Source organism: Gavialis gangeticus, unplaced genomic scaffold (assembly GCF_001723915.1).
Source record: "Gavialis gangeticus isolate Ggan-Ray unplaced genomic scaffold, GavGan_comp1, whole genome shotgun sequence".
Lineage (NCBI taxonomy): Eukaryota > Metazoa > Chordata > Crocodylia > Gavialidae > Gavialis > Gavialis gangeticus.
In genome coordinates, this window is record NW_017729033.1 from 80,234,072 (window position 1) to 80,242,898 (window position 8,827).

The window sequence follows — 8,827 nt, forward strand, 5'->3', positions numbered from 1 at the left end:
GACCTAGACAGGTTACAGGGGTGGGTGGATGAGAACAGGATGGATTTCAACACTGACAAGTGCAAGATGATGCACTTGGGGAAGAAGAATGAGCACCATACCTACAGGCCGGGGAACTCCCTTTTTTTCAGTGCAGAGGCAGAAAATGATCTTGGAATCACTATTGTTGCCAAGATGAACATGGGCTGGCAGTGTGGAGATGCAGTCAGGAAGGCCAACTATACCTGATCCACAGATGCATCTCGAGCAGGTCCAAGGAGGTGATTCTCCCCCTCTATGCGACACTGGTCAGGCCGCAGTTGGAGTACTGCATCCAGTTCTGGGCACTGCACTTGAAGAGGCATGTGGACAACATGGAGAGGGTCCAGAGGAGGGCCACTCGCATGATCGGGGGCAGCAGGGCAGGCCCTACAAGGAGAGGCTAAGGGACCTGAACCTGTTCAGCCTCCACAAGAGAAGGCTGAGGGGGGATCTAGTAGCCTGTTACAAACTAGTCATAGGGGACCAGCAGGCACTGGGGGAATCCCTGTTCCCCCAACCACTACTAGGAGTAACTAGAAATAATGGTCACAAGCTGGCAGAGGGTAAATTCAGATTGGACATCAGGAGGCGCTACTTCACTGTCAGGGCAGCTAGGATCTGGAACCAACTGCCAAGCAAAGTGGTACTGGCTCCTACCCTGGGGGTCTTTAAGACAAGGCTAGACAATCACCTTGTTGGGGTTGTTTGACCCCAGTACTCTTTTCTGCCATGGCAGGGGGTCGGACTTGATGATCTGCTCAGGTCCCTTCTGACCCTACCAACTATGAAACTATGAAACTATATTGTATTTATAAAAAAATAAAAATTTAAAAAGCATTTGATGCAATTAAAAAGTACATGTATCTATTATTCCGTATCCACATCAGAAAGTATTCAGTTCATTTATACATACTCATGTGACCTAGAATAATTTGTCCCAATGGCATTCTAGAAGACCAGTATTCAAATAATCAGAATTTAGTTTAAATTAATTTAAATTAAATAGTTGATTAAAATTAAAATACCAACCAGTAGATCAACAAATGTGACTTTAAAGAAGGTTTAGCACAGAGGAGCTTAGATCAAAAAGGGCACTTCCAGTAAAATGATCCAATATTTGCTTTAGTTTAATCCACACTTAGGGAAATTTCTCATTTTGGGTCTGTATTCCAGATAAAATTTGCATAGTTTCTATTCATCCTGAATTCAGAACTCACCTGTGACAGCAGAGCCCCATTCACAGCATGCATGGTGCATCACAGTGTGAATTAGTTATGATAATATTGCCCTTAGGGCAGAATTTTGGGGGCATTAGTAGACTTAGTCCATAATGAGATGTTCAAAGGGTCTGATTTTTTCAGAGGTGGTGGACAGCTGTGATAGTGAATAATCCTGGAAACCACAAGTGGCTAATTTTTGTCTAGTCTTTAGGGTTGTGTGAAGCTTTGGCCGCTGATTCAATTTGGAGATCTGGCCTGATTCAGTGGCCGAATTGCTGAATACAAATTGAATCAGGAGACCCATTAATCACTCTGAATCAAACTGGAAGCCTCTGATTTGGTTCCGAGAGATTCAGAGAGATTCGATGATTCGGCCATAGACACAGTTTTATATGTTTTCTCTATGTACCTCAAGGGACCAGGTACGACTCGTGAATACTGAGATAGTGGGGCAGATGGAGTATCATATGGGAGTGTGGGGAGGTCCACCATGCACTCAGCGGCAGACCCAGAAGTGGACCAGAACTTCCAGAACTTCTGGCCGACTTCTGGTTCCACTGCCAAGTGCGTGGGGGACCCCCCTGCATTCCTGTGGGACACTCCATCCACTCTACCATCTCAGTGTTCATAAGCTGGGCCTGGTACCTCGAGGTAGATAGAAAAAACATATAAAGCTGTGTCTCTGGCCGAATCACCAGTTCTCCAAATCAGAATTGAATCTTCAGATTCGGTCAAATTGAATCGGGACAGTGATCCAAATCAACAAATCAAATCCCTGTCCCCTGAATTGGGCTGAATCTGAATTGAATATTGTCTGCTTCGCACACCCCTACTAGTCATGACATCTCCTGTTTACACATTTCTGTTCTCTGCCTATGTGCACTGAGCTAGACTGTACAACCATAACTTACATTAAGTAGCAACCAATCTCATTGATTTAGGGGCTTAAATAAGCATATGGAGTGTGATCCAAAGGCCATAGAAATCAAGGGAATGACTCCATTCATTTTTAATGGCTTTTGCATCAGATGTGCAAGGCCCATGTTTAGACAACCAGGTTTAAAAACTGGCTATAGACAACAGGTTTTAGTCCTTGGGTAACCTGGATTAATTCCTACCATACAGAAATGGTGGCAAGGATCTTTCAATGGGACTACCTCTGGAATCGCTTAGTAATGGAAGTTTACAGTGGCACAAACTGGTTTATAGTAAGCAGTGTTATGGACTACAGATATTATGAAAGTTAATCATGGGAAACTTCTAATTTTTCAGCCTATTTTGCTTAGTTCCCAATAATTTCCATTTCTCTGCACACCATAGTCAAATGTCTTGTAAATAGAATCTTCCGCACTTCCCATGGAAGATTATTCCACTGTCTGGTACTCTCATAGGTGACAGTTGATTGCAGTCTTCTGGAACAATGAAATGAGCAATACAGAGATATGCACAGAAAATTAATGATAACCAAGACCTGTCATGATGTTTGTCTTCATGAGTGAGAAGACTGACGACTCCTGAATGGTAAAGGCACATGTTAGCGCTCAAGTGTGCATCCATGAGTTAGACAGGAGAAGCAACAGCACTCTGTTATCACAGTACATTCCATCAGTACAGTTATATAGTTTGTTTTCACATAAACCAGGGATTGTATATTTTTGATGTTCTAGAATGAGAATTTATAATTATACAAATATATGAGAACATAATTTTCCCTTTTCACCTCTCTTATCCATATTCATATACATATGTACACACATACAAAGTGGGCGCATCTACACATGATACTATGTGACCGTAGCAACCTGAGGGTCCAGAGGAGGGCCACTCGTATGGTTAAGAGCTTGCAGGCCAAGCTCTACGAGGAGAGACTAGGGTGCCTGGACCTCTTCAGCCTCCGCAAGAGAATGTTGAGAGGCGACATTGTGGCTGTCTACAAATTCATCATGGGGGAACAGAAGGGAATTGGTGAGGCTCTACTCACCAAGGCACCCCTGGGAGTTACAAGAAATAATCGCCATAAGCTAGCAGAGAACAGATTTAGACTGGGCATTAGGAAGAACTTCACGGTTAAAGTGGCCAAAATCTGGAATGGGCTCCCAAGGGAGGTGGTGCTTTCTCCTACCCTAGGGGTCTTCAAGAGGAGGTTAGATAGGCATCTGGCTGGGTTCATCTGAACCCAGCACTCTTTCCTGCTTACGCAGGGGGTCGGACTCGATGATCTAATTGAAGTCCCTTCTGACCCTAACATCTATGAATCTATGAATCAACCTGCTATGGTGATGTAGCATTCATGGGCACAAATTGTGATGCCACAGCTATGTCGACATAGCAACGTACTCCCTTGTTATAGAGAGTCACTACAGCAAAGTAGCAGCTAAAAATAACTACACTGCTGGCTGTTACTGCCGACTGTTACTACGCCATTCTAATGGCTGTAGTTGTGCCATCCTAAAGGAAGTACTAAATAGGGCTGTGAAATTTTGGCAGCCATTTTGTTTTGGAGGTGTTTTGGGCCATTTCGGCACCCAAAACACCGAATCTGAATCAAAACAGAAGGCTCAGAAACATCTCCGAAACAAAACAAGGCATCTGAAATGTTTTGGAAATGTTTCAGAAAATTTCAGTGTTTCAGAGCCAGGCTAGCAGAGAAGCTACTGTACACTGCTGCTCTGCCATGTGACTTAGGTCTGCAGGGAGCAGAGATCCACACTGGGGGGTTTCCTTACCACCACTGCCTGCCCTGCACTGTCCCAGCAACGTGGGGCTACACAGGGCAGGCAGAGGTGGCGAGGAGACCCTGGTGCAGATCTCTGCTCCCTGTGGAGCCAGGTCATGTGGTAGGACAGTGCTGGTCCCTGACATGCGACCTGGCTCTGCAGGGAGCAGAGATCCATGCCAGGGTCTCCTCGCCACCACTGCCCGCCCCATGAAGCTGCAGTTCTCTGCTCCCTGCAGAGCCAGGTTGTGTGGCAGGGACCAGCACTGCCCTGCCATGCAACCTGGCTCTGCAGGGAGCAGAGATATTCACTGGGGTCTCCTCCCTGCTGCTGCCTACCCTGTGCAGCTCCACATCTCTGCTCCCTGCAGAGCTAGGTCATGTGGCAGGGACCAGCACTGCCCTGCTGTATGACCTCGTTCTGCAGGGAGCAGAGATCCACGTTGGGGTCTCCTTGCCGCCACTGCCTGCTCCATGCACCCCATGTTGCTGGGGCAGTGTGGGGCGGGCAGCGGTGGCAAGGAAACCCCCAACACAGATCTCTGCTCCCTGTGGAGCTGAGTCATGTGGATGGGACTAGCAGGCTTTCTTGCTACTCTGCACTGTTTCCCTGCCCCATGACCTGGCATGAAAGGGATCAGAGATCTGCATGGAGGGGTCTCCTTGCCTGCACGGAGGGCAGTGGCCATCCCCCTCTCCCAGACAAGCCACCCACAGCCCCGTCCTGCTTCCCACTGGGGCCCTGCAGCCTTGGCCCCAAGCCCTGCCCAGCTGGGTAGGGCTGTGCAAAGCTTCCCTTGTAGCCTGTTCAAAACAGTTTTAGAGGAAATTTAGGGAAGCTGAATCTCCGATACATATTCGGCTGAAATGAAACAGGACAGTGATCCGAAACACCAAAACAGATCACTGTCCTCCAAAATGGCCGAATCTGAAACCAAATCAAAACACAGCCATTTCACTGAGCCCTGGTAAAAATGATGGTGCAGTAACAACAGCACCATAGGGGCATGTGTAGATGCACCCACTGTGTTAAAAGAATATAACTAAGGCTGCAAAGTCAGGTGCTCAAAAATTAGGAAATGATGGTTACATTTGCATACCCATCCATGCTGTTTCTTATAATATTTACTAAATATCATGTATAGGGATCTCCATAAATCAGGGAGGAAGTACTGCCCACAGTGGCTCCTCTATTGTTTTTCATTTTGCTGCTTGACCCCTCCGCCTCTGATTGGGGGACGGCCTGTGCTAGCTGGGCCATTTGCAGCTGATCCCTGGGGAAGAAAAACCATGGTTTTAAATATCCCATGGTTTTTCCTCTCCTAATTGGTGGAGGGGCCCTAGTGGACCTGGCACTTGCTGCTGACCTCAGGGAGTAAAAAACTGCAGCATATTTAAAGCCACAGTTTTCCCTTCCCTGGTGATCAGCTGCAAAAGGCCCGGCCAGCAGGGTCCCTCTGCCAATCAGGGGTGGTGGTGGAGTGGATGGGGTGTGAAGACACAAGCAGTAAAATGAAAGAAAATGAAAGGAGCTGCTGCAGGGGGCACTTCCTCTGCAATTTAGAGATCCCTAGTCATATATAGTGTACATTTTTATGATGTATGTGCATATATATATTATTAGGGTTTAAATCTTCCAGCCATGACAGTCTATGACATTTATGAAAAGCAAGATTTTTTTGTAACATTTTTTAACCTGTATAGCTGAGAGAGATGTTGGACAAGCTTTTGAACACAGAACCCTCCTTCAGGTCTGAAGGATGAGAACTTTAGCTGTCTAACTGAAAGTGGCTACAACTTTATCTATGGCATATTTTTTAAAGAATTTATATTGTTTTACAATCTGTATGTCTCTGTAAAGTATTAGGCCAAGCTTTTTTTAAAAAGACCTATATCAGCTGATGTCTTTCAGGAGACTTGCCTGATAAGTACCTAACTTGATATTTCTTATCTTGACTTGATTTTCAGTGTTGTTGATCTGTTGTTTTCTTAGACTCCTTTTAGATCTCTGTTTGGTCACTTCTGCTTATCAAAAACTTAGAAATTGTCTTTCTCTCCTTTCACTTTAATGTTATTAAAAGGTTTAATATAAGCATTATAAGTAGGCAAGTTTATATCTCTGTTTGTTTCATGAATGTTTGTTCTTCCCAGTGAAGTTTATATTATTCCTTCTGCTTCAGTTCTCTTCTGAATTCATGCTTTGTTGATTTCTCCAGTGTTGTGGCATTCATTGTCTGTAATCTTTCTCAGTGTCTGACAGCTGTGCTGCACAACTTTTCCTGTTAGCTGACTGGAGTGCCCATTTCACACTTTTGATTGCTTTAATTGCTTTTGGTGGTTTTTGAATTCAGTGTCTACAATCTTCTTACAAGGATATTAATTGAAATAAAAAATTCCAGCTTGTCAGTGAGGAAAGTTTGACATAATAATCTATGAAGTTTGAATAGCTTTATAAAGGATACTGAAAATATCTTATGAATGCTGGAATGACCTACATGTGAGACAAAAGCCATTCCTTCAGGGATAGGAGATATTTTGCCATTGTCTCATACATTATGCATTTTTTTTTTTACACTCCAACTCCATGAAAATATTTTTGCTGTTCATCAAAGAGCTGCTAAGGTTATGATTAGAGCACTTGGTTCTGTTAATTAGGATGGTAATGTTTTATTAGGATTACTGCAGTCTGAGCTCTTTGTTTTTCCCATTTGCTTATTTGTAGCTTTCCTTGTTTTGGTGCTTTGATTCATTTTTGTATGAGTAGATGTTTTGTTTGCTCCTTCATGCCTTAGAGAATGGATGCTGCTGATTCCTTTTTTGTTGGGAATACAAAACAACAGCCTAAGATTTTGTTAATAAGGGTAGAATAGTACAAGACAGTTCTGCTCAACATTAAGGTATAGAAATTATTATTATTTTGAAGATATAAATGAACAACAGCCTCTCAGTAGGTAGAGGATGAATAACATGAATTCTTGACCTGGGGGTGTGGAAATTTTAACTTTTCCAGAGGAACTATACCTGAAGACCTGCTGTCTTCAGACCTCCATGTTTGGGTAGAAAAATGTAGGCTGGGGATCTAGGTATATTTCAGGTTACTGTGTGCATCATTAAACTCTGCCAATAAGAAACCACTCCTGCTGCAACACCTATAAAAATTGCAGGAAGCGAGATCACTCTTTCAGGACCTAAGGAAGGGCACTTTGTGCCTTAAAGCTTGTTTAACACCTTTCCCAAATATACAGCTGGTCCAATTAAAGAGATCACCAATAAAAACAAACCCCCTCGCTTCTCACATATTTCCTGGAGCCTCACAGTTATGGCAACACTTCAACTATGACAAAACTTCAACAGAAGAAACTTGTTTTAAAAATATTGAGAATAATGCAGAGACCTCTCCCTAGCTAATGCGCATACACATTTTATTTAGCTGACACTATTCTTTACCTTTCCTGGGTAAATGTTTCTTGAGTTTGTAGATTGTAAAAACACTTAGGGAGGATCCATATCTTTATGTGTTAGCATGGTAAGGCCCTGATTCTGATTGGGTCCCCTAAGTATTACTGTGATACTATCAGAGGCATGACCAGGATGTAGGCTGTCAGGGCTTGGCCCTAGAGGGTCAAGAGGATCAGGAACAGACAAGGTTAGGGAAGCAATTTGAATCAGGGAAAGTAGGAGGGTGAGGTCTGTGAGAGACTACAAAGTAGGTAGTTACCTTCTTCTTCATGGGAAGAACCATGAGCCATGTGGGAATCAGGAACAGGAGGTAGGTATCCAGACTAGTCACTAGCACCAGTGGGTCTGGATCAGGCAACTGTAGCTGTATGGCACTGGGACATAGGTGACTGACTACAAGCCAGGAGCTGGCTCTCAGAGACCAGCAGTCTGGACTGGACTGGAAGTGCAAGGTATCTAGAAGCTGGCATGGAAGCACAGGGGGTCAAGGAGCTGGCAAGGCAGTCTAGACAAAACGGGTGGAAGCTGGAGTCTGGAGCCAGGGGAACATCTACACATGCATATTAATGCATGTCAATAAACTGTGTTGCACCGGAGTTTATTACTTCTGGGAGCTGCATTTACGTGTGTGCCCAGGACTGCAGCATATTGAGTTGGGTTGGATCAGCTCTGGCTAGCAGAGGGCTGGGGCTGGGGAAGGGAAGAGGGGGGTGGTCAGCCTGCCACCCTGTCAGCCCAGGGCTGCTCTGACCTGGTTCAGCATGCCATGAAGGATCTGGCTGAGGCACAAGGGTGCTTTAGTTTGGAGCTAGCTGGAAGGCAGCCTCCACACTGAAGCACCTTATGCCCCAGTCAGCTGGGTCAGCATCTACACTTAAGTAGCTGTGCATGAAAAAGCTCCACAGAAGGATAGTGCTAGTATTTACAAGTACTAACTTGCTGTGGAGTTTATTAGTTTCCTGCAGCCTTACAGAGCTGCACATGTAGATGCTGAGACAGTTACTGCACATCTAATTAGGTAACTGCAGGAAATGTCTCATGTAGATGTGTCCAGTAGGTACAAACCAGGAACCAGGATGAAGACAGGAATCCAACAAGGAGGAAACAGGAAACCAGGTTAAATGAGCAGGACCTAGGATACTAGAAACTAACAGGAAGGACCAAGGGACTAGGAAACTAGAAATCCAAGGTAGGAACCAGAAAACCAAGAACAAGGAGTCAAGCAGAAAGCTAGATAAAAAGGCATGTGTCTTGTTGAGTATCCTGAAAGAAATGCTGCTTATAAGAAGAGAGCCATGCCAATATCAACACCTGAGGCCAGCTGGGAGTAGTTAGGACACTGACAGCCCAGCCCACTTGGTAACCAATTTAGCCTGCTTGCTACTCTGATTCTTGACAGGAGAAATTTTCA